Genomic DNA, 27,092 nt, shown 5'->3' on the forward strand with positions numbered 1-27,092 from the left:
TGTGGGCTGTGCCGAGCTGGCTCCACCTCACTCCACCACGACTGCTGGACGAGGAGCTCCGGGTTAGGCCCAGAGACACAGAGTCAGTAACATGCTGCAACCGCAGAACACCAGAGACAAGCACATGCTTGAATGTGGCCGAACGGGACTGTGAACAAAACACACTCATTCAACAAGTATTCACTGATGGCATACTATGTGACAGGTAATAGTCTACAAACACAGCAGTGCCGAAAAGTTGCAGCTTCCTGATATTCAAGCAGTATTCCTTTCCTTCAGAGAAATAGTAACAATCATTAACTGAGTACACATTATGTCCCAAGCACTGTGCTTTAGGCACTTCGTGTTATTTCATTTAATCCTCACCTTCAGATAGGAGTTAACACCCATTTTTTTTTTCTAATGACAGCTTTACTGAGATACAATACATGCCATAATATTCAGTGGTTTTTAATTCATTCTCTACGTTGTGCAAACATCACCACTACCTAATTTCAAAACATTTTTATCACCCCAGAAAGAAACCCTGTGCCCATGAGCAGTCACTCCCCATTTCCTACTCCCTCCAGCCTCTGGCAACTACAACCTACTTTCTGTCTTTATAGACTTGCCTGTTCTGCACACCTCATGTAAACGGAATCATACAATATGTGGTCTTTTGTGTCTCGTTTCTTTTACTTAGCAGAATGACTTTAAGGTTTATTTATGTTGTACTATCTATCAATACTTCACTCATTTTCATGGCTATCATTATTCCACTGCATGGATATACCACATTTTGTATATGCATACATCAGTTAACAGGCATTGAGTTGTTTCCACTTTGGGGCTATTATAAACAATGGTGCAATGAACATTCATGTTTTTGTATGAACATATGCTTTCGGGTCTCTTGGGTAATACCTGGATGGTACGTAAGTTTTGTACCTGAAAAATCGCTGGCAGATAAGGCAGTACGCTTGGAGTAACAGAGAAGCATTGGTGCTGCCCTGCTCGGCCAGGGTCAGGCTAACCAGCGCCAGAGACCCGTTCTTAGTCCCACCCACAAAAGAGGAGGAAATGTGGAAAGGAGAAGACTCAGGGGACATAATAATTCATTCATAACCTAATACTTGACACATGAAAAAGGTATTATTTTATTCAGTCCCCAGGGCATAGAAGTAGGACTAGTAGCGAGAATTACAGGTGGATAGAAAAGGTTGCCTCAGGAAATGTTTGAATGGCAACTCAAAGACTGCCTAGGGAAGGACTGCAGAGGGAGTCTGACATCTGGGCTAGGGACTGGGCTACATGAGTGTTTAGGGTCCCTGCAGATGGGGGGGATTTATGGTACAGGGGTACATATGGATTCGGTAATTTAATGAAGAACAATATCCAAAATGATGCCCCTCAGCCCTGTGAATATCTGCTAAACAGCTCCATACGTACCTCTTACTGACACCTCAAACTTATGTCCAAAATCACACTTCCCCTCCCACTCTGTTCTTGTCCTAGCGTTCCTGTCTCAATCAATGGCATTGCTCTTCAGATGTCACCGAAGATTAAACACCAGTTGTGTTGATTTTCTTTTTACTTCTCCTATTCTTTATATCTAATTGAACATTAAGTTCTTGAAATTCTACTTCCGTAGTGTCCCAAGATAACGGATTAAAACATAATAGTGCAACAGTAACTGCTGTGAACAAACAAGAGCAAATTGTGAGGATGGTTGCTGAAGAAGCAATGTCATTTTGAGGTGAGAAAAGCACAGTGTAGGTCTTGGACCCCCGGGGTAAACATCAGTGCGCGGCTCATCAGAAACCCGTCAAAGTGAGGAAGCAGTGAGTTAAGCTCCAAGCCTAATTTACAAATCTTTACATAGTGAAGAGGCGGCCACGGGCTCAAGACTCAACAGACTGATAAAGGATCCCACAGCTAAGACCAAAGTGGTTCTTTACCCACATCAATCCTTGACCTGCTACAAAATCAAAAGATTGCTTTTGGGATCTTCTGCACATCAGTCAACCAAAATAATCACAATACCTAAAAAGTCGATTCTCAATTCTTAGCTTCATTTCTCCATGGCACTTGAGGTGGCTCCTTTGCATAAATACAACAGGTAGAATGAGCCTTTTAAAATGTAAGCTAACTGGAAAACCTCCAGTGGCTTCCCATCTCACTCAGTATAAACCCAAGTCCTCACCTTGGTCTACAAGATGTGGACAGGCCCTGTTCTCTAATCCCATCTCCCACTTCTCTCTTCATTTCCCACTCTATTCCAGCCACTAGCCGCCTTGTAGTTTCCTGAAGATCGCAAGCATATGCCCACTTCAGGGACTTTTCACTTGTTGTTCGCTCTGCCAGGAATATTCTTTCTCCCAGAATTTCACATGGGTCAAGCCCTCATTTCATTCAGGTCTGATTAAGTAGCACCTCAAATAGGCCTTCCCCAATCTAAACAGCAGACACACACACACACCCATCACCCACTAGTCTCTTATCCTTCTCTAGACCTTACATGTTATGTATTAATGCATTTATTAATTTACTTTCTGCCTCTCCTAACTAGATTATTAATTCATTGAGAAAAAGTGAAGTATTTTGTTCAGTGCCATATCCTCAGTGCTTAGAATATAGCCGGCATGTATTAGATGCTCCATAAAAATTTGGTGCATGAATGAATGAATAAATAAAACACGCTGAAGATGACAGAAAAAAATTTTTCTCTGATAAAAAAATCCATTTGATCATCCTGCATAGCTGTTACAGAACCATGATCCCAAGATCAAACAAGGCCCTACATGCCAGTGTTTCAAGGGAAGTAGGAGGCGAAGAATGATCAGTAATAGCTGAGTTGGCCATGTTAGGTTTCACAGCTGAGTCTCTTTTTCAGCATTTCAAATCATGAATAGAGATGAACCAGGGCATGGAAGGGGAAATGAAGAGAAGGAAACACCATGGGCCAATGTTTCAGAGGCACGGGGCTGCTTGGCATAACCCGAGGAACTGCAAAGTAGTGACATCTGAAGAAAAGCACACCATGAGAGATAGAGCTAGATAAGTAGGAGGAGGAGTATGAACTTTTACGGATTTGGAAAAAAAGGTAGTTTCAGAAATGCCATTCTCACATCCAAGACCAGCTACTTAATTTGCAGGGCCCATGCAAAATGAAAATACGGAGTCTCCTTGTTCAAAAATTTAAAATGGCATGGTGAAAGCAAAGGAGGCTGTGAGAGCATTCAAAACATGAGGCGAAGGCCTGCACTAAAGCAGAAGCAACGTTAGAAAACCTTCTGCCCTTGAGCTAACCCAATGTAGGCTGCACCTCTCCAAGTTTAAGATAACTGTGGGAGACATCCACAACCATCTTAATTCAACTGATAGTTAAGAGAAAGATCTATGCGCAACATACTTTTCCAACTATTTCTGGCAGCTTGGCTCTTCTCTGGAGCAGGACAGACAGCATGTCCTCAATCTGATACAAAACCAAACTCCTGCCACATCTCTCAGTTCCCACCATGAAAACCTGGAAAAGTCAGCAGTCACAGCAAAATAGATTGTCATTATTTAACAATGTATCTGCATCTGAATGAAGACCTCATTACAACAGCAAACAGAAATAAAACACTGGTCAGAAGATAGAGGCCCATTCCAGAAAACAAGACCTTCATCTGCCCTTGTCAGTTTGCTTGGAAGAGAAAGCAGCGTCATGAAATGCTACTGCTAGCATGTTGGGATAAAACACATACGTGCTCCAATTTCTCAAGAAGAATTCCAAAGAAAGACTACAGACACACATGTACCTTGTCTTTTTGTTCTCATTACCTATAAATCCCTTTGAGGGCAAACTGGATCTGGAAGACAAGAGTTGGACAACTGTCCACAAAACAGCAAATTCCCCAAGATGCCCGGCTAAATCACCAGAAACAGGTAACTACTCAATGTCGTTTTCATTGTGCATGCAAGAAAATGCTCAGAGGGAAAAACCCCTGTAAACGAGCTTGATTCCATCCTAAGGCTGCCTAGAATTTGGAGAAACCATTGCCACTCCCAGTATCTTCCCTTTTCCCGAAGGTCACTGAAAATGCTCCCCCAGCCCCAAACGCACACACACAGAGGCACACATGCGCTTGTGCACGTGCACTCATTCACACACACACACACTCACGCACACACACCACTTCGCACAAGGCATGGTCAAAATGAACCACAGCTTTGTGATTCTTCAAACTACAAGTTCTTGATCCTCCACACGTAAGAATATTCTGGCACTGAAGTAGTTACTTGAAAAAAATGAAAATAAAGAAAAACTTCATTCTATAAACTGCTCATACTTGATATCACTTTGATGAATCCCTTCTAGTTAAGAAAATAAGCTTAAAAAAAATATTGGTTCAGAAATAGGTACCAAAGACCTTAGAGGGAGAAGTTATGGAAGGAACTCCTACATTTAAGGCACTTTACTCAAATGACTCATTTCAGATGTCCATATCCACCCTTCAATCAGTCTTGCTCAAAGCCAGTCTTTCTTTTCCTTCACACCAAACAGACATGGTTGGGAGCCACTCCATGACACTTGCTCTTAGTAATTATGAAGAAAATTCTGAATCTAGTGTAATGGTCAAGGGCATATACTTTAGAGCCATACTTCCTGGGTTCAAATCCTGACACCGCCACTTGAAGGCTTTTAGGACTTTGGTCACATTGTGTGGTTTTGCCTCAGTTTCTTCATCTATAAAATGGGGATGATACAACCTAGAGTTGTATGTGATTAATACATGTAAAGGACTTAGAATAATGGCTCTGCAAATTTCGCTCAGGGACATGGATATAGCATTTGCTGCTCTATGCCAGATGTTGTTCTAAGCAGTTGATAAAGATGAACCCACTTAATCCTCATAAACACCTATGAGGTCAGTGCTATTATTTTCCCCATTTCATAAGTCAGTCAACTGAAACACAGAAGAAGTTAAGTAACTTGCCCAAAGTAACTCAGCTAGGAAGTGGTGGAGCTGGGACTCAAACTCGAGCAGACTGGCACCAGAGTTCATTTTCGTAACCACTCACTACGGTAGATGATACTGTCTCACAATGATTGTGAGCATTTTACTTGAACAGAAGCACTTTGAATGTTAGCCCACATGTGCATTATTGTGATTTATAAGAAATATATACTTGGTCCAAAGTGGAGCTCACAGCTCCCAAAACCCTGGGAATTTCCTAAGTGATAAGAGCAATGAGGGGATCTTTTGTTATAATACTTGGTCGTTTGTCCTCAGTTCCTGAAAATGTTCCAGAGCCCTAAAGGTAGAATGGGTGTCTTGTTCTTCGTAATAAGCTCCTTTCCACAACTGGGTTGATACTAATGAGGTGACTTTTGGGAAGCACAGTAAGGGTGGGCACCGGTTGCCAAGGGAACGAACTATAAATAGAGGGGTGCACTTTCACTCCTGCCCCAATTTCCTGAAGGAGGGGCTGGAAGGTGACTCAGTCACCAATGGCCAATGATTTAATCAGGCATGCTACGCTATGAAGCCCCCATAAAAACCCAAAAGGGGAGGGTTCCGAGAGCTTGCAGGCTGGGGAACCAGAACACTTCAACGTGCTAGACCCCAAACTCCACAAGGACACCAGCACCTTTGTTTGGGACCTCACTCTCTGTATCTCTTCATCTGGCTGTTGATTCATATCCTTTCATATCCATTGTAATAAACTGGTAACCTAGGGAGTAAATGGGTTTCCTGAATTCTGTGAGCTGCTCTAGTAAATTAATTGAAGCCAAGGAGGGAGTTGTGGAAACCTCTGACCTATAGTCAGTAGGTCAGAAGCACTGGTGACACCTTGGGCTGACAGCTGGCGTCAGAAGTGGAGGGCTGTCTTGTAGGACAGATCCTCTTCCCCTGCGGGGTCTGACGCCATCTCCAGATACACAGTGTCTGAGTTGAGCTCAATTGTGAGACACCCCGCTGGTCCTGCAGAGCTGCTTGGTGGTGGTGTGCAAACTCCTCCCCCCACATGCCAGCGCTGGAAATTGGGTGCAGAACCTTTTAACATTCTTCCGGAATGGCAAAGCCCGTGTAAAGGGACAAGAACATGATAAGGATTGAGTTTCTTTGTGAACTCTAGCAACCTCTGCCTACCTGGTGACAGTATGCCCAGGAGAAATACCTGGTCCTGGTCTGTGTATCCACTTGGCTTCCATTAGGCGCTATATCTTCAACTAACTAAACAGAAAAACTACAGCAAGTGTTTCTGAGCAGCTGTTTCCTCCCAAACTCTAAGAATGCTGCAACTCGTACCTCCTAACTCGTCTAACTCGTCAGCCACGTCCTCTGCCTAAGGCCCTCTCTCTCCTTTGACCCATTCTCCACACCGCTCCCAGAGGCACTTTCCCCATACACGTTGGCATACGTCACCTCCTCCTCCAACACCAACAGTGCATACCCTGTCCTCCAGGGTGACATGGAAACTCCTTAGGACGGCATTTAGGGTCACTCTGATCTGGCCCAGAACTACTCGAACCTTACGTCCCACTAGTCCTTTACTGCCCACCTCTGACCCCTTCGCTATGCCAGGCACAAGTTGAGTGAGACTGTGGTCCCTTCCCTCATGCAGTATATGGACTGATAGAGGAAAAGCGGGTCAGGAGAGAGACAGTGTTCTTACACAGACATGCCCAGGGCACGGACACAGAGGTGGACACCTCAAAGCGACCTCAGACCCAAGGAAAGCTTCCAGCCCTGGAGCTGGCCTTTGCAAATGTGGGCTGGAAGAACCACCCTTCTAGTTCGATGTGTAACAGCCATCTCACAGCCATGCATTTTCCGCTACCTTCAGAGTAAAAATCCTCTCTTCTGTATACACCAGCACCTGGGCTGAAGCTAATTCATACAATACCTCTGTGTAGGTTAGAAAAAAGATGTCCCCTTTGGAAGATGCCTATTCCTCCAGGCGGAGTCAGCTGTATGCCAGGGAACACAGCTTGGTGGACAGAACCAAGGGTGGAGTGCAGCCCCACACACACTCAGCCAAGTGCCCTATCCCCCTTCCCCGGCCCCTGCAGGTCCGTCTGTACAACCATATGTGACAGCACCTCTACCTGCATCTCACTCTTCACTGTCAAACAGAGGTTGTTTGCATATCCTCCACACCAAATTATAATCCCCTTGGAGCCAGATTAGTAAGAGCCACTCTACTTGCGATACTATCTACTAAAGAAGCATGAGATACACTCTACTAAAGATGCTATCATATCTTTAGACTCTCCACCTTCGTGTCCCCAAAGTCCTTCAAATTATTAGATGAACCTTCTTCTCACTACACCTCTGTCATATCTTGTGTCTGTCGTATTGCTCAACAGTGCTGATAACCACAGTTATGACTGTAAGGCAATTAAAGCTCAGAAAGACATTCTCGATGACACTGTAAGGATTATGAGCAGCAATGCTTCCTGTAAATGTTATTATACTGTCTAATTCTTTGGCAAGCCTGGAATGACTGAGTAAAACAAGTTATCGAATTAAGCAACATGCTGCTATCTGATTAGTCTACACAAATGGACATTTTGTACTTTTTGTCAATGGTTCTCACAATTATCGCTTCAGTCCATTCAAGCTGGGGCAGAAAGATCATTACCACAGGTTGCATGCAGATCTCAAGCCTCTGAACAAGATGTGATCTGTTCCTACAAGTGCATGCTGGCTGCTCCTCAAGCTATCTGACATTCTTACACACCCGCAAAATATGGATGACTCAACTCTTAAAAGATTTCTGAAACTAAGATTCCAAAATATTATCTAACAGAAGCAGCAGAAAGTTTGGCAGGAAGGAAACAACTTATTTTCAAACTGACGTGTAGGTCCGTAGAAGTCACCCCAAGTGAGAGGTTATACTAGACTAAACCACTACAATTCTGCCTCCTCTCTTGGAACTGTCTCTTCTGGGTGGCTGTGTGACACAGATAATCTTTACCCTAAAGGCTGCCTGATAAATCACAAGACATTCAGGATTATAAACTATTTCTGAAGAAGGTAAGAAAGATAGCTTTATAACTTATTTAATATAAAATAATACAGAACTTTGAAACTATCAAGTAAGACTTGAATCCGATTTGTTGCGTTGGATCCCTGTGGAATCAAGTCACTGACATGTCTCTCCTGAGGAACAGTCACTTCACACAGAGTACACCCATCTTACAAACCTTTTTCTCTTGCCATTCAGCGTAGGGTACAATGTTTAGCTCATCGTAGGGACAATTATTATTGGTGTTTGAACCAAAGGAAATTGTTAACTAAAATTATTTGAATCTGTGATCTACATAATTGATCATTCCCTAGGTCAAAAGAAAGTTAATGGGAAAAATTTTTTTTTTCTTTTAACCTAGACTGGAACCCAAATTTATGTAAAGTACAAATGGGCATCTCTTTACCACTAATTGTGATATTAAAAATGAAAGAACTTGTAGTGCGATTTCTTTTCTTATTGAGATATAATTGACAGATAACATTAAATTAGTTGCAAGCCTACAACATGATTTGGTACTTGTGTACACTGTGAAATGTTCACCACAGTAAGTCTAGTTGACATCTGTCTCTATACACAGTTACAAATTCTTTTTTCTGGTGACAGGAACCTTTAAGGTCTACTCTCTTAGGAACTTTCAAATTTGCTACACAGTATTATTAACTATAGTCACATTGCTGTACATGACAGCCCCATGACTTATTTATTTCATAACTGGAAATTTGTACCTTTTAAACCCTTTCATCCATTTTGCCCATCTCACCCCCACCCCCACCCCCAACCTCTGGCAGCCACCAATCTGTTCTCTGTGTCTATGACATTTGGTTTCATTGTTTTTGTTTTAGATGCCACATCTAAATGAGATCATACAGTTGATTTATTCTTAATATCTGCATTTTTATCAAAGGAAAATACCCTTTTAAAAACACTGGAATGGTTTCATAATGAGGCAGAGTCTATACGATACACGGAATCCCCACCAGGCTGAGAATCTGGAGTCTGGGCTCTTCGTTCTGCTTCCAAGTGATAAGTCCACAGGACTGAACACATCAATGTACTGCAGTGCGGCCTCGAGTTTCCTCATCTGCATGAGGGAGTTGGGCCATTCTACTTCTTGTCGTCTCAGAGGTGGGATTTCAATTCCCTGTATCTGGCTTTGTGGCCATGTGTGACGGTAAGAGGACTGGCTTTCCGAGTACGCCTCAATCCACCAGTGTTTCCACCACCGAGATTCCACTTCTGCAGTGAGGTGAGGGACCTCAGAGATTAAGGAGAATCTCCCTCCTTTCATGGGTAGCCAAGTCACGGATCATTATACCTACACTAGATGTGAGGAGTGGAGTACAGACCACAACTCAAGTCCGAACTGCCTGTTAGTGTCCTATCATACTTTCCCTGGAAGAATTCCTGGGATGAAGGGTCAATGCTTTTGTTAGGCCTCTTTGCTCTTTTCTCTCTAGCCAGACTGGATGTTTACATTCACTTAGTCTAATTTTGTAACTCTGGGTCCAGAAATGTGTTGGCAGTGGGTCTGTTTCTACAATAGCCAAGATAAAAATATTCACGGATAAAAGCCAAGACTTTGGGTAGGGGAGGGGCTCGCATCACTGATAAAAGAAAGTGATCCAATATCGAAGCACAAAGGCTACCCAGCAGGCTCTTTATCCCACCAGCAGATCAATTCTTATTTGACCCTCCATACTGATTCCCAGAATAAGATAGTGCAGTAACCTCATTTTAAGACTTTAAATAAATCACAAAATAAAAAGATGCTGGGGTTTCATAAGCCAAAAAATCTTGGATGTCCTATGTCAGGAGTATTTTCTTGGCCCAGAATAGGAATACATACACTTATAAACACACCAGGAGCGTCTGGCGTAGTACCATGTGCTGCCTTATGTAAGCAGCAGAGGAGAAAAAGCAGATTGAGATGGAGGCACCAGAAGTTGGGCAAGGGAACAAGTGGAGAATGGCAAGTAATCTGAAAGTTTTCCCAGAATCATAGATGAGTGTCAGACCCAGAGTGTTTAACCATCTCCTCAAGCTCGCGTTCTGTAAATCTGCTCTGGTATCGACTACACCTCGCACGTTCAGCCCCGAGGGGTAGGATTACACTTCAAATCTCTTAAACTCTCTAGATTTTCTCTGCCTCCCATGTAACCTAATCACAACCCAATGACTAGCGCCATTCAGAGGCAAAGGAGGAATTTCACTTGTCAAACAACATAAAAAGGAATTCCTTCCCATTGCAGAAAGCCCGGGATATGGCTCTAGCTGTGCCAGGCACCTTTTCAGCTGCCTCCTTGTGCAGAATCTTGGCTGTCGATCAGCACGAGGGAAGCTGCTGTTTCCTCCAGTGCCATCTGCTCACACAGGATGGATTGCTACTGGTGCACAGAGAGATTCTTCTCCCTCCCGCCCTCCTAGCTCTCTGGCAATGCTCTGGTGGAGAACTACAGCAAGGACACCAAAGATGTGCCGTGCTCACCAGCCGCCGAGAGCTGGTAGCAGACAGTCCTGTGAACAAAGGGAAAGAGAAGGAGACACAGAGCTGATGCTAACACTGTTTTCTGACAGGGCTGCCAGTGGGGTCCTGAGGTCCACTGAGTAGGCAGACATGCAAGAGAATCATCCTTTAACACCCAGCAAGGACAACAATAATACCAGAAGACAGCCACTATGGAAAACGACATCAACTTTCCTCCAAAAAGTGAAAATGGGGGGCTGGCCCGGTGGCTCAGGCAGTTGGGGCTCCATGCTCCTAACTCCGAAGGCTGCCGGTTCGATTCCCACATGGGCCAGTGGGCTCTCAACCACAAGGTTGCTGGTTCAATTCCTCGACTCCCACAAGGAATGGTGGTCTGTGCCCCCTGCAACTAGCAACGGCAACTGGGCCTGGAGCTGAGCTGCGCCCTCCACAACTAAGATTGAAAGGACAACAACTTGACTTGAAAAGTCCTGGAGGTACACACTGTTCCCCAATAAAGTCCTGTTCCCCTTCCCCAATAAAATCTTAAAAAAAAAAAAAAAAAAGGAAAAATGGAACTACCATATATGATCCAGCAATTCCACTTCTGGGTATTTGTCCAAAGAAAATGAAAACACTAACTCAAAAAGATAATATGCACCCCCATGTTCATAGCAGCATTATTAACAATAGCCAAGATACGGAAACGACCTAAGTGTCCATGGATGAATGGGTAAAGAAAATATGGGACATACAAAATGGAAGTCTTCAACCATAAAAAAAAAATGAAATCTTGCCATTTGTGACTACAGTGATAAACCTTGAGGGCATCATGCTAAGTGAAATAAGTCAGACCAAAAAAATACCATCATCTGATCTCACTTACATGTGGAATCTATTAAAAAAACCACTAAGCTCATAGCTACAGAGAAAAGATTAGTGATTGCCAGAGGCAGGGGGGCAAAATGCATAAAGGTACTAGAAAGGTACGAACTTCCAGATATAAAATAAGTCACAGGGATGTAATACAAAGCATGGAGACTATAGTTAATAATAATGTCTTGCATATTTGAAAGTTGCTATGAGAGTAATTTAAAAGTTCTCATCACAAAAAAAAAATTTCTGTAACTATGTATGGTGATGGATATTAACTAGACTTATTGTGATCATTTTGCAATGTATACATATATCAAATCATTATGTTGTACACCTGCTACTAATATAATATTCCAGGTGAATTACAGTCACGTGACAGTCCCGTGTTGCTTCAGAATCGGGATCTGTTTTATGAAATGTGCTGTGTGGCCATTTCATCGCTTTGCACACGTCATAGTATGCACGTACACAAACCTAGATGGTATAGCCAACTACACAGCTAGGCTGCATGGTGTAGCCTATTGCTTGTAGGCTACCAGCCTGTAAGCATGTTACTGTACAAAATTAAATCAAGCACCAGAGAAAATGATGCAAGAGATGTGGCCCGCACCAAATGTAGGAGGCTGCCGCAGGCGTAAGCATACTGCTACTGCTTTACAGCAGGAAAGAGCACACTGTAAAATAACAATGAAAAGTACAGCAAATAACGTAAACCAGTAACACAGTTGTTCATTGTCATTAGCAAGAATTACGTCCTATACATAATTGTGCTTTAAGAGCTGGACCAGTGGTTGTCGAACTGCCGTCCACATCACTACATCCTTTTATGTGAAACTGAAAAATGTTCTATACAGAAGAAAGGGGGAATGTTGTAAATTGTCAAATGTGTTGTCAGTTTTATGTATTGGTATGTATATACTTAATTGTAAGGTGAAATTCCTACTGTTAACCAAATGATTAAAGACCGCGTAGGCAATACAAAGTTTACTTAACACTTCACCAAGTGAACAGTCTCCTTCAGGAGAACTGCAAAAACACAGTAGAAGGCAAGAAGCTTTTATAGAATAAAGACCAAAACCAGAGAAAACATCTCATTGGCTGGGGCCACACACTCAACCTTGTTAGGGTTAGAAGGCCCCGGGCTGGCGGGTCGTTGAGGGATTGGCTGCCTGGGATCTACTGCGTTTCTGGTCAAGGGAGCATATACGGGACATGACAGTTACCTACGTTTCAGTTAAGGTTTCCAGGAGAGAATTCATGCCCGTTCTCAGGAATTTTTTTTTTTTTTTTTTTGCTTTTTCATTCCCGAATCCCGAGAAAAGTTGGTCGGGAAATCAGGGAAATCGTTTCCTTGAACCCAGGTGGTTGGCAGTATCAGCCATCACTTTGTGGAAACGATTCATCATCGAGAACAGAAAACAGTTTGTATCTCGGGATTCAGGAATGGGAAAGCAAAAAACGATTCCTGGGAATGGGCGGAAACCCTCGTTTCAGTATGCTGACATGGCACCCCCAGGCAGAGTGCTTCTATCTTGGGCCTAGAAATTTATTCCAACATTATCATGGGTCACATTTTTAAAAATTAAACATTTTATTCGAATAAGCCGAGCCTTACTCTGATCCCTTATATGCATTATCTCATTTAATTCTTACGACAACACTAAGAAGCACTACCATTATTATTCTTGGTTTGTAGTGGGAGAAACGGAGATACCACATGTTTGAGCAACTTGCTGGCTGGCTGGCTTCCCAGGCAGTGTGATCCCAGAGGCTGCAGTCTTAACACATGTCCCACAGTGGGTGGCTTCCCAGGCCGGGCCTCCAAAGCCTGCCTCCACTTCCTCAAGCAATTAGTCTCTTCCTCCCAGTTCCTCCCACACTGGAATCTTTTGTTCACCCACCTGCCCTCTCCCCTTCTGAACACCTCCGGAGCAGGTCTTAATCAGCTGAGTGACTTAAACTAAGCCTCAGGGAGCAAAGGATTCCTTCAACAGTTTCTAAGGTGAATAAGTGAAGAAATAAAGATGGGATTAAAAAAAAAAGGAAGAAAGAAAAGCAAAATAAAATGTAGCAAGAAAATAATAAACCCTGACACTTCAGGGTCGATCCTAAACGAAGGGAAACTAAGTCTTAATAACCCTCCTTTCTTTCTTAGATACTCGAGGGAAATAAGACACTTTATCTAAAAATTTAATCACGTTAAAAAACACACACACTGGGCCGGCCCAGTGGCTCAGGCGGTTAGAGCTCCATGCTCTTAACTCCAAAGGCTGCCGGTTTGATTCCCACATGGGCCAGTGGGCTCTCAACCACAAGGTTGCCAGTTCAACTCCTCGAGTCCCGCAAGGGATGTGGGCTCTGCCCCCTGCAACTAAGATTGAACACGGCACCTTGAGCTGAGCTGCCGCTGAGCTCCCGGATGACTCAGTTGGTTGGAACGCATCCTCTCAACCACAAGGTTGCTGGTTCGACTCCCGCAAGGGATGGTGGGCTGCGCCCCCTACAACTAGCAACGGCAACTGGACCTGGAGCTGAGCTGCACCCTCTACAATTAAGACTGAAAGGACAACAACTTAAAGCTGAACAGCACCCTCCACAGCTAAGATTGAAAGGACAACAACTTGACTTGGAAAAAACGCCTGGAAGTACACACTGTTCCCCAATAAAGTCCTGTTCCCCTTCCCCAATAAAATCTTAAAACAAAACAAAACAAAAAACCACACACACATACTAAAGTTTTAAAGCATCTGCCCATGCTTTGTTCCAGGTCCTTTGCTCATGGAAAGCAATTTTTTAATCAGCAAAGGCAAGGGTAGGATTTATTTGGAGGGTTGAAGAAGGTGCCTGGATCAGAAAGTAACAGGTATTGAAATCTGGGAGACAGAAAAAGCAATTCTCCAGAAGGGAAAAGAGCAAGAAGAAATTGAAGTCTAAGCAAGGAGAGAGTCTGGCTGGGCAGAGAGAATGCCTGACAGGTGTTCGGGCAGTGACTGATGTCTAAGGTGCCATGCCAAGATACTGCCTCTGCCAGGCTCTAATCCTCATCACCCCCAAACCCTCAATACAATCACCTTATATTAGGGCTTCTTTAGGAGAGGAAAATAAAGGTAAAGGTAGTGTTCAACATAGGGTGAAGGAATGCAGGAAAGGGCAGCCGTTCCAAGAAGAGTCTGGAAAGCTTAAGTGAAGAATTCCAGAGATGCATGAAATCTGAGAAAGACATGATTAGGGAGAGTGGCCAGTCCTGCAGACAGTGGAGTGGAGTAGAATGCTAGGTACCCATTGAGTGTGTAATGAGGGCCCATGACTTTCTAATCCAACAGATAATGTTGGAGGACCAGCCAAGTGCCACAGACTATAATACCCAGTGTCACCAACCACCTCCACTCTGGGAGAACATGTCTTCCTGCGCCATGCCCTCATTCACACGCCTCCCATCGTAATGACTCAACACTAACAACCAGGATTTGTGGTTCACAAATCTCTAAAACTCAATCCAAGCTGGCCCCAAAACAGAAGTAGTAAAAAGGAAGAAAGCATTGGATTTCACGTTGCGACTCGGGAAGTCCTACCTTACTAATGAATCTCAAGATTACCCAATAGGAAACATTAAATCCCGCCCATTAAACCAAGGATCGCTTTCTGGGTAAGACAATCTATTCCCACAGTTGCCTCTATTGAATATGAGTTCCTAGACAGCTGAGGATATTTCCCTCATAAATCAAACTGCTGCTAAGGTACTGGCCTCTCGACTTCAACCTTTAAGCTTATTCTCTACTCAAGTCTCTACATCTTCTTCTGCTATCTATATAGGGCTATTCCAATAGCATATACATGAAATTGAATGCTCCCCTAGACACATTAATTTTAGAATCATTTTAAAACTTTCACTCTTTCTCCACCTGCCAAGTGAAAGGAGGAAAACAAAGCAGGCATATATAGTTCAGCTGCGCAGCTGCTCTCAAAAAACTGGTACAAAGAAGGTGACATACATTCTTTTTGAGATAAGAATTTCCCTTTCCTGTTGGGTTTTGTGGTGGTGGTTTTCTTTTTCAATGCCAAGCCAGAAAAAGAGACCTGGAGTCTCTAAAAATGTGCAGTTAAGCTACCCCATCACAGAAGGCAGCCAATAAAATAGTTACAACAAAATAGTTTTAAGCTCATTCCACTTCTCAAGTACATACTTGGATTCCACTACTTTGCAACCTAAAAACAAAATGATAAAATCGTCAGATAAATGTAAACCTAATGGATACCAATGATAACTACTATGGTGACTACTAGTTTATTCAGCTTCACCTATTGTATGCAACGCATCAACAACATCCAGTTTCTGTAACCTTTTAAGAGACCTATTTCTACTACTTTGTGCAGAAAGCAACATAGAATAAATCTGTATTAAAAAGAAAAAGACCCAAGAGAGAAAAAAGAAAGGGAAGGAGGAGAGGGAAGGGGAGGGAGAGTGGGAGGGAGGGAAGAAAAAGAAAAGAGAGGCAAAGAAAGCGTCATTACAATGGGGATGGCGTTCTAACAAATAGCAGCTGACTTGGACTGCCACGAAGAAAGCTTTAAAAATTGATTCTGTAACGTTTTTCTGCCATTCACGGGCCACTGACTATGAAACAGATTCCCAAGATGTTTATAATCAGGTTGATATAACTAAAAGCAAACTGGAGCAGAACCAGAATGACAGAAAGATTCCATCATCGTAATTTAGCTTCTGAAACACCAGATCCCACCCCACAGTGGGTTCCTGGCTTCTGCCTCTTAGAACATTCCGAGCCGGCTCACAGTAGTTCCAGTGAAGGCTCAGCCACCATCTGTGGCTCTTTCACAGTCCTGGCCATCAAGGACAAGCAAGCAATGGCTCTGTGCTGTTTGGCTTGGCTGCATTCTTCTATAAGCTAAGTGTTCACATTTTTTATTCTCTGGGATTTGAGCTCCAGCAGTGTTTGAAACAGGGCATTCAATACCTAAAACTGACCATGATTATCAGATTTGGACTGGCATTCTGAGACGACCTAACAGAAATATCAATGCTGGAAATAAATCCTTCCACGGGGCTCTTAACTTCCTCTTCAAAACATCATAGTAATTGAGGTGAAGCCAAGTCTGTCACCCCAAAATATGCCTTTCGGGATACTGATTATTTTAAGCTGGTTATTTTCAAGAAATGAACACCTCGGGAAAAAGCATTGACCTTCCCTCTAACTGCCTAAAAGGAATTTTGACAGAGGACCAGCTCCAGGAAGGAAGGGAGTTATTATAGATAACTAGAGTTTAGTATGACCTAAGTGTAACAGACTGGAGGAAACTGGCAAGTCCTCCTGTGTCCCATTGTAAAGATGGCCCAGCAAACCTTTATTTACCAAACATTTGCTTTTCAATCTCCCTGAGTTGCCTTCTGGCCCTTTGAAGTCCCAAACCACAACCCTTCACCCCTTCTGCTTAGCTCAAGGTGGCATGTACGCCTGAACCGTCCCATCTGTCTTGGGTCCCCTATTCGTAGGGAACCCCTGTATGTATGTATATATATAATAAATTTGGTCTTTTTCTCCTGTTAGTCTCTCATGTTAATTTGATTAGTTAAGCCAGAAGAGCTTGGAAAGAAAGAAGAAAATTTATTTTTCCTTCCCCACCCTACAAACACCATCAACACAATGGTCTGCAAGATGGATGAGTGAGGCACTCAACTAGGGCAAACAAAAAACAAAAAAAACCCTCTAGTAATCAAGATACATAATATTTTAATGCAATTTTTGAAAATATCAACATTAATGCAAAAAATACATGATGGAAACTTTAAATAAAGACCCTGCTATGTACAATTCCCTCTCATGCACCTGTCGGATCCAGTCTTCAATCTCAATCCTGTCGGATCCGGTCTTCATTTAAAATTTTGGTATTTTGTTCATTTTATTGCATTAAACTACTATGTATGTAGATTATTGCTGTTTGGTTGTTGTTTTGGTTTGAGTTTTTTTGTTGTTTTTGGTTGTTTTGGTGCTTCCTTAAATTTTTCACTCAAGCAAAGTGCCTCACTTGCCTCAGGATAGCCTCTGCCCAGCCAACACTATTAACTTAAGACTCACAGGAAATCCTAGGAGGTAGCGCTACACTTACTCTCATTTGTAAGTGAATACACAAAAAAGGTTGGCTACTTTGCCTAAGATCATAGAGCTAGGGAGGCCAAGTCAGATTCCAAACCCAGCTATGAGATTCAGAGCCCACACTCTTATTGAAAGACACCAGACTGTCTCAGAGATTTGCATCACTAAGGCCTTCAGCATAAATCTCTATAGCCCTGGATTTTAGAAATACGTGGAGGATAATCCAAATAAACTATTATTAATGACAATTTGGGCAGATTTAGTCATGACCTGTTCGCTGATCAATGTCCCGCTGTGTTTAGGCTAAACCAAACTCCTGGAATATTTCTAATTATTTGTCGCTAATTCTTTAGCCATCCTCACCCTCAGAATGAGCCAAGGCAGAGAGGGTATATCTGGCTCCTCACTCAAAGGACAGGACTATAGATTTGAGTAGCCTGAAGTAACTGGTGCCAATCCAATCTGAGCTGACCCTGATATGTACCCTCAAACACGGTCAGTTTTCCAAGGCTAATTGAGCTACAGTGTGCATTGCAGGACAATGTTCAGAAGCACGTACTCCCAAATAATGTATTCATTTACAGAGTCGATTTTAGAAACAAATTCACTACAGCGACAATGGTCCCACCACATTCAGCCAGTTCTTAGTGGTGGTAGACATTTCAGTTAAAAAGGGTCATAGTGAAACAGGCTGAAAAAGAATCTAGAAATGACATATCATGGCAAGAATGGTGAGGGAACGAGGACTATTTTTCTTGGAGGGAAAAAAAAAAAGACAACTTAAAAGTCGGCGAAGTGGTGCCTAGCAACTATTTTCAATTATCTGAAGAGCTGGTGGATTTAATTTATGTGACACCAAAAGACTGAAGTTGGACAAATGGATGACAGTTTATGGGTAACAGTTTCAAGGAGTTGGCTTTCATCTCAGTATAAGGGGGAAAAAATCTAACAATTAGACCTGTCCAGCAATGAAAGAGCCTGCCTCCAGAGGAGGCAAGTTGGCTGTCAGCTGCCACAGAAGGGATCCGGCACAGAATGGCCACTTGGACAGAGGACTCAAAATCCCTTCCAGCTTTAAGACATAAAGCAATGGAACAAATAATTAAACTTAACACAGTCATTGTTATGCAGAGTGTTTAGTTCCTAAAAACCCTAGAAAACTAAAACAAAACCATGAGCTTAATGGAAAGTAGGTCTTACACTTTCATTTTATTCCAAGCTAGAGTCTTGATTTTTAAAATACTAAGCCACTGAAGAAATGCCAATTAAAAATCAATCTCCCTTCTGGAAAAACTAAATTGTGTCCTGAGATGGTATTTATAGTTTCCATTTAATAATACTGGGAAACTACTCATATATACAATCAATATTTTATAGCTCTCCTGCAAACTACATTGGCTATTCTTACCAAGATCCACTGCATCATATAGAAGAGAACAAAAAAATACAGAAGCAGTTGAGTTAGAATTTAGGAAAACAAAGCAAAGCAAAAGTCAAATCAGATGTTATCAGCAGCCCAGCACATTAAAAGACCTTGGGAAAATATATCCAATCAGGCAAACAGGGACAGGTCAAAAACTGTCCATCTGAATGACGACACAACTTTTAAAAAGCAATTTTGCATTCAGGGAGTCTTCCAAAAGAGATTCACACATACCTTCAATGTAAGCATTTTGTTTGGACAAGAATAGAAACAAGACACATTCAAAGGAAAATAGGAGAACAACACAATAAAGAGTTTTAAAACAGTGAACAAGTGCCTGTAGTCTTTTGCTGAATGGTTGTGTACACACACTCACACACACATACACACACACACTGCCTAAACCCCACTGGATTGTGCCAGTGATTCCATTCAATGCACCATATTCACTAGGGAAGATTTTAAATAAAATCAAAGCCTTATGACTCCAGGGAAGAAGGGAACAAACTACAGAAAGAAGGCTCCTACTAGCCAGGCATTTTACAGAGATGACCCTATCTGACCCTCTCAATAGCCCTGTGAGGTAGGGATTCCTACAAAGAAGGAAATTAAATTAAGTAACTCTAACCCCCCCACCTACCGCCCCCGCCACCACCACAAATTTACAAAGCCCGTAAGAGGTTGAGCCAGAGATACATCTGATTCCAAAGTCCACCTATATTTCCTCTATGCCATATAGCCAACTCCTGTGCCCACTTGCTATGCCCAAACCCACCGGATACTTCCACCTGGAACTTCCTGCAGGTATGCAGATGTGTTAAACTTGTTATCCTGCCCAACCCTGGACTGCCCTCCTTCTGCTAAGTGGGACCACTTCCCCCCACCCCATCACTGAAATTCAGCCCTTCCAAGGGCTGCAGTGGGCTCTGCTCTTCCACCATCCCCACACAATCATACTAAGGCTGCCATCACTACCTCAACTTCTCCCAAATCCCCCGTTAGCCATCACTTTTACCCACTACCCGATCTAAACTGTTCTTGGCACTATCTTAGCTGTGCTCCACTTTCTCTCTACTACAATTCACACTTTGCTATGAAAAACAATCGTGCCACTAAAAGAGTTTAAGGAAGGCACTGACTCCCCACAGCCTTCCTAGTTATAAACTCAATCTGGAATTATAGGTAAGCCTCAAGGGACATTTCCAGCTTCCTTGCCTCCAACTCTAGGTTTCAATCAAAACACCCTTAATTTTAATCACCTACTCCCAGACATGATATGATTCCTCCATCAAAAACACCCTGCTCCCACTTTTCCACCTGCCAGTACCCTACCCATCCTTCAAGGCTCAGTTTTAATGCCATCTCTTCTATAGCTTTCATTGACTCTTTCATACAAAAGTATAACAAACAACTATTAAAAATGAACTCAATAAGAATTTATACAAGTAACTTCTTTCTTCGCTGTTCTTATTATAAAATTTTTCATTCCTTTTTTATAATTCTCAGTATAATCTGCCTTACAAAACAATTGGGCTTATGTTTTACCTTGTCAACTCCTTAAAGGTGGAGACTATTTTTTATTCCCATTAACAGGATGCTATTGGAATACATTGATTTAACAAGTACTTACTGACGTTTAAAGTCTACCAATTTGTCTGTGGATACTGTAACAACCTCTTAACTGTTCTCCCTAGTTTCATTCTAGAATCTTCCAATCCAGTTTCCAAATAGCCTGAGTGATCTACGAAAAATGTAAAACAGACTGTCAGTCCCATATTTAAAAACAATGGCTTCCTCTTGGATTTGGCAATGGTTTATTATCTATGGCACCAAAAGTACAAGCAACAAAAGAAAAAAGGTAGATAAACCAGACTTCATCAAGCAAAATAAAAAGACAACCCACAGAATGGGAGAAAATATATACAAATCATATATCTAATAAGGGACTTGTATCCAGAATGTATAAAGAACTCAACAAGACAAGGACATTTAAAAATAGGCAAAGGATTTGAACAGACATTTCTCCGAAGAAGATACACAAATGGTCAATAACATATGTAAAGACATTAAGCATCATTAGTCCTTAGGGAAACGCAAATCAAAAATCACAATGAGATACCATTGCACAACCACTATGGTGGTTCACGGACAAATAACAAGTATTGAGAAAGGTGTGAAGAGGATTGGAACCTCATTCATTGCTGGTGAGGATGTAAAATGGTACAGCTGCTTTGGAAAACGCTTGACAGTTCCTCAAGGTGTTAAATACAGTATTTCCATATAACTCAGCAATTCCACTCCTAGATATACCCAAGAGAGATGGAAATACATATATCCACACAAAAACTTGTATATTAATGTTCATAGCAAGAAACAACCCAGGTGTCCATCAACTAATGAATGAATGAATAAACAAAATATGGTATATCCATACAATAGAATATTATGTGGCAATAAAAAGGAATTAAGTATAGATACATACTACAACATAGCTGAACCTTGAAAATATGCTAAAAGAAGCCAGATACAAAAAGTCATATATTATGTGAGACCATTTATATTACATATCCAGAATAGGCAAAAACCATATAAACAGGAAGTAGTTTAGTGGTTGCCAAGCGGTGGGAAGGAGCAGGGAAGGGAGAATGATTGCTAATGGGGACAGGGCTTCTTTCTGGGGTAATGAAAACATTCTGAAATTAGATAGTGGAGATGGTCACACAACTCTGTAAAATACACTAAAAACACTGACTTATACACTTTAAAGGGATAAATTTTTTTGTATTCAAGTTATGTCTCAGTAAAGCCATTATACATAAAAAAAAAAACTAACAAAAATAACAACAGCAAAAAAATCCCAATCACCTCCCATCCAGTTTTGCAGAAGCTTAAACCCCTGTTTGTGCCTCAAGGGCAACGTTTCCAGTCTCTTCTTCTACCGTCTCCTTCTTACTAATGGTGCTCTGGAGACACCTGACACTTCTCCTCTCCACTTACGGAAAGCTCACTCCTACATCAGGGTCCTTCCACATGCTGTTCCCTCTGTCCCCAAAATCTTCACTCATTTGGCTCCTACCCTCCATTCAGAGCTCAGCTTCGACATCATCTCCGAGAGGCCTTCTCCAACATCACAATCTAAAATAGGTTTCCCAGTCACTTTCCTTCATTGCACTGTCATATTTCCTTCATAGTACTTATACAAAATAGAAGTTATCAGACCAAAGGTACACCAGGTGATCTTGATGATTTCCCCCTTGTTTATCGCATGTCGTCCCTCCTGCCACAATAGGCTATCAAAACATTTATTGAACTGAACTGCCATGAATTCAGATGGCAAAAGACTATAATTAAAGTTATGTAATAAATCAGCTTCCAGGGAGGTGATAATGAATACCTTCTGTACAGATTAGAAATAAGAGGAATTTCAGAGAGAAAATGACGTGTAGCTGCAACAGCCATGGAAAAGCTTCACGGAAGAAATGAAACTGAAAATAGACTTGGCGAGATGAACAGACGTGTGAAAGGCATTACAGGAAAAAGGTGCATCTGAACAATGCCCTCCCACTCTTTGTCCGTGACCTCAACACGTCACCCACACACATATGGCCCACTGTGACTCATAAGAACATAATGCAGAATCTAGAACTTGAACCCCAGACTGTAAGTGCCTCATAGATACAGACCATGTTTTATTTTTGCATGCCTTCCTATATACCTCCATCTGTCACAAGACTAATGAGATATCAAGTTCAGGTATCATTCCAGAACTCTTACCATTATGATGAGAAGCAATTTCTACCTCCTCACAATTACATGTGATTTCTATTTTAGACCTTTTTTTGGTCCCTTTTGGGAGAGGGAGGAGGAAGTCAGTATTTCCTTTTTTAGATTTTTTGTTTTGTTTTGTTTTAGGGACACAACAACAACAACAAACCACAAACCTTTAGCCTCCCTTTAAGGAACCTGCTGAAGCTCAGTGTACTTGTGGAGAACTAAGCTGCAGTAATTCCCTGCCATCCACTGTCCCAGTGTGGCATTCATAAGACCTGACGTACATTGCATTAGTTACTGGAGTACCTGAACGACACGATGACATCACGGGAAGTTTCACCCTAGCTATGGTGTCCCAAGTTTGAATACTAGCGTCTCTGTTTAACTAGTTATTTCACCTAAAGCAAGTATCTCACCTCTCTGAGACCATTTCTTTATTTGTAAAATGACAGAATAACTGCTCTGTAGATCTGTGTGTGAATTAAAAGATAATATACATACATTAGCCCATGTAAGGCCTAGCACATGCTTGACCCACTGCAAATGTTAGTTATGATGACCAGGTCACAAGAATTACAAAGTGCCAGGGTCACAGGTTGCTGGTCAAGAAGAAATTGCTGAAAATCAGGAAATCACTGATTTCTAGCTTCTTGACAATTTGCAGAGCTGGAGTGACTCTGCATTATTTCAATACTATCGCTCTCTCTGGCTAAGTAATGTAAGCCTGACCTGTTACTTAGTACAAGAACTCTCGGAATTTGGAAGTGAGACTGTTAAAATCTAACATCCGCTCTCTACTTGGACTTTGTGAAGCTGTACAAATGAGACCTTTGTACTACGTCTTAAAGGCCAACCTGAGAACTAAACATCAAGTGATGGGGCAGAAAGGCACAGAGTAATCCAAAGCCTCTACTACCGTATTTCCCCGAAAATAAGACCGGGTCTTATATGAATTTTTGCTCCAAAAGACGCATTAGGGCTTATGTTCAGGGGATGTCATCCTGAAAAATCATGCTAGGGCTTATTTTCCAGTTAGTTCTTATTTTCGGGGAAACACGGTACCTACTCATGCTTTCAAAAAAATCTTGCTTGCTAAAAGATAATACATGGCTGACATATCTAACCCAATGTGAAAGCATACTGTCTAAAACTGCAAGAAAAACTTAATTTCCAAGTCCTTAAACCTTCTCACCACATGGACCAGACAGAGTGCTAAAGAGCAGACTAGCATAATATAATACCCTTCAACAATTTACTTGGCAGATTTTCAAGGAAACAGGCAATTCCATATGTCCTCTATAAGTGGTGGATTTATAGCTCAATAGTCTGGCACCCAATTTACTAATTTCATGATAAGTCGCCATCACTTGAGTTCCAGGAAGTTTGAAGCAGAAGTTTTAAGTTTCATAAACTATGATGGCACAGTATGTGTATGTACCTTAAAGATAAGCACGAGTAATGGAAGATGGAAAAGGTGATACAGAGAAGGCATAATAATCCTTTCCTTTGATGGTATAATTAAGAGACGCATAAGGACTAAAATAATAAACAAGGTGTGATCAAGCCACCAAAGCAACAACCTCTTGTGGACGACAAACAAGCTCCAGAAGAGGAGTTCCAGGTTGACTGGGCAACGACCACCCCATTTCCTACCCGGGTAGCTGGATTCATTTGTCAGAACTCCACTCACGAATCCTCTCCTCTATAAAGCCCTCCCTAATCCCACCTTCCCCTAAATGCTGGGTACACCTTGCGTCCAATGACTCACAGCACCTACACATGCACAACTTGCAGCCTCCATCACTGTACACTTGTCTGCCTGCCTGCCTCTCCCAGTGAACTTGGTAGCCCTGCAGGGAATAGAACTGGTTGCACTTCTTCGTATCCCGCAAGCCCACACTGTCTGGCACTCAAACATCTGTCGAAAGGCATCTACCAGGGCATTCAGTGCAGCATGCTTTGTACACCAAAGGACTGTAAATAATCTAATTTCCCATCCATAGGACATTGGTTAAATAAGCAGCTCACAAAGTGTGGTTAGAAGACTCCTGAGGGTCTATGAGATCTTTTCAGGAATCTAAGAATTCCCCCTTCCTCTAGCTGCGTATCTATGTGGAGCCAGGTATTCTTCCAAAACTTTAACCAAAACAACATAACATACAGACTGAATGAAGAATCAGATATAAGAATCCAGCCTTCTTCTAATAAGTCAAACATTATAGAAACTTGCAAATATACGAAAACAAGATTACTCTTATCATTAGATTGGTTTTGGCAAATAGTTATTTTTCACGGAAATATGTTACATTAACACGTAATGGATTTATTATTGTTATTTTAAATGAATTAATAATTTTTTTTAAATTTCTCAGTTTTAATTTCTAGTACAGTAAATATCTATAAGTATAGCCGGCATAAAAAGACCCTTTGGGGTTCTCAATAATTTTTAAATGTGCTAAAAGATCCTGAGACCAAGACATCTGAGAATGGCTTATGATACAGCTGTAAATAAAAGAGCATATGGCCAGTTTTTAAAAAGATTGAGGTAGATTGTATACTAATAAAAACCAATGTCTAAGTTTTTAGAAAGTGCAAAACAAAGAATATCTGCATGTATTACCTTTTTAAAAAATTTAAAAATGGAATAAAACATTGAAATATGTAGTACAAGGGCATTAAACTCACCTTAAAGAACAGAATGTAATGGCACTGGAAAATGTTCAGTGATACACTGTGAAATAAAGCAAGCGATTTTCAAAATAGCAGTACATAATATATTCCTGAAAAACAGTCTGGAAGGATAAACTGTATATGATGAAAGTATTAACAGCATTTTTCTTTGTAGTTAGTGGGATTAAATGATTGCCTTCTTTCTTGGCTTTCTAAACTTTTGATAACTTACACATGCTATTTCTATAATCAGAAAAACTTTAAATACATATGCACAAATGTATATGTATTTGTCTATACTTCAAATATTTAATAAGCCAAAAAGTACACAAATAAAGTCACGCCTATTAGCTACTTATACCAAGACCTTGATCAGGTATGTGTAAACTAAATTTAAAACTTCCTTCTTCCCCTAAACTTTTAAAAACTATCCTGGTCCTGCCGTTTTATTGCTAGTAACCTAGAAGAATATATTGCTAGAAACCCAAGGATAGTATATTTGCCCAATGATTTACATGCAATGACATTCATTAAGAGTATTATTGAACAGCAAAGAACCCAAATATTCCACACCAGATTGGTTAGACACGTGCTTCCCGGTGCTCCTATGTAGGACTCACTGGGGACTTCTTTCACTCCTTCACCCTTCGAAATCAACTCATTCTGTCCAGTCAGCTCTGCCTTCACGCCTATCCTAAAGCCCTTCATTTCACTCTTCCTTCATTACTACCACCCAGTCCAAGCCATGGTCCACTCTCCTCATCCAGTCTCCCTGGTACCACTTTTAATCACCTGGAGTCACTTCATACAGCATCCCAAAAGTCAACTTTTACAAGGTAAATACACGTCACTGTCTTCTTTAAAACCCATCAGTAGGTTCTTAGGGCCATTAAATAAAATCCAGTCCTTTGCAGGTCCCTCAAAGGCTCATCTCTCTCAACTGACCTTCCATGTCCCTTGTTCACTAGGCTACATACTTTTTGTTCCTCAAACAAGCAGTGCTTGTTCTCACCTTAGGGCCATTGCACTTGCTTCTCCCTGGAACAGGGCTCCTAGACCATTGCATGCTCCTTGTGGCTATTCACCTCCCAGAGAGGCCTGCCCTAATCACACCCTAGGTAGCCACCTCAGCCCTCATCACTAACGCATCACCATTTCATTGCCTTCATAACATCTACCTCTTTCTAATACTACCCTGTTTATTCTGTGAAAGCTTGTCTTCTGTCGTCTCAACCTCATCCCCTCACCTCTCTCTGTGACGTCACACCTCTAAGAACAAAGGGATATTTGGGTAGGTAGTCAAAAAATATCTGCTGAATGAATGGAATATTATGCAGGAATTTAAAATGTTTTTGTAAGTAGCTTTAAAGGAAACAGAAAAATGCTCCCAACACATATATAAAAGTGGAAGGGGGAAGTTATTAATATAACCCCAAGTTAGTTTGCTGGGGTTAGTGGGGCAAAAGAAAAAAACAAATTTGTTAGATTTTTTAAATGTCAAGAGTGCTATTATGGGTAATTTTTTATTGCGTCTTCAATTTCTTCCCCATTTTCACATTTTCCAAATCTTCTACACGGCATGACTTTTATCAGAAAAAGCTACTTTCAAAAAATGACCACACTGAAAGAACGCTCAGATTCAGCAGTGAATGTGGCTGAGGCAGACTTACTGTCATGGGACACCTAATCAAGTCACAAACAGTTCTCTCCAAATACGTGTGAAAACCCTCGGACAAAGCAACCAGGGAAGGAAGGAAGGAAGGAAGGAAGGAGG

At 41.6% G+C, this 27,092-nt stretch overlaps 1 protein-coding gene across 8 annotated transcripts in view; it reads right to left on the reverse strand.

Annotated features, from left to right (window-relative positions):
• The window catches only part of AK4 (adenylate kinase 4), a 75,200-nt gene that overhangs the window by 35,596 nt on the left and 12,512 nt on the right, over positions 1–27,092 (reverse strand). The gene's annotated exons all lie outside the window — the stretch shown is intronic.

Source organism: Rhinolophus hipposideros (genome assembly GCF_964194185.1).
Source record: "Rhinolophus hipposideros genome assembly, chromosome: 8".
Lineage (NCBI taxonomy): Eukaryota > Metazoa > Chordata > Mammalia > Chiroptera > Rhinolophidae > Rhinolophus > Rhinolophus hipposideros.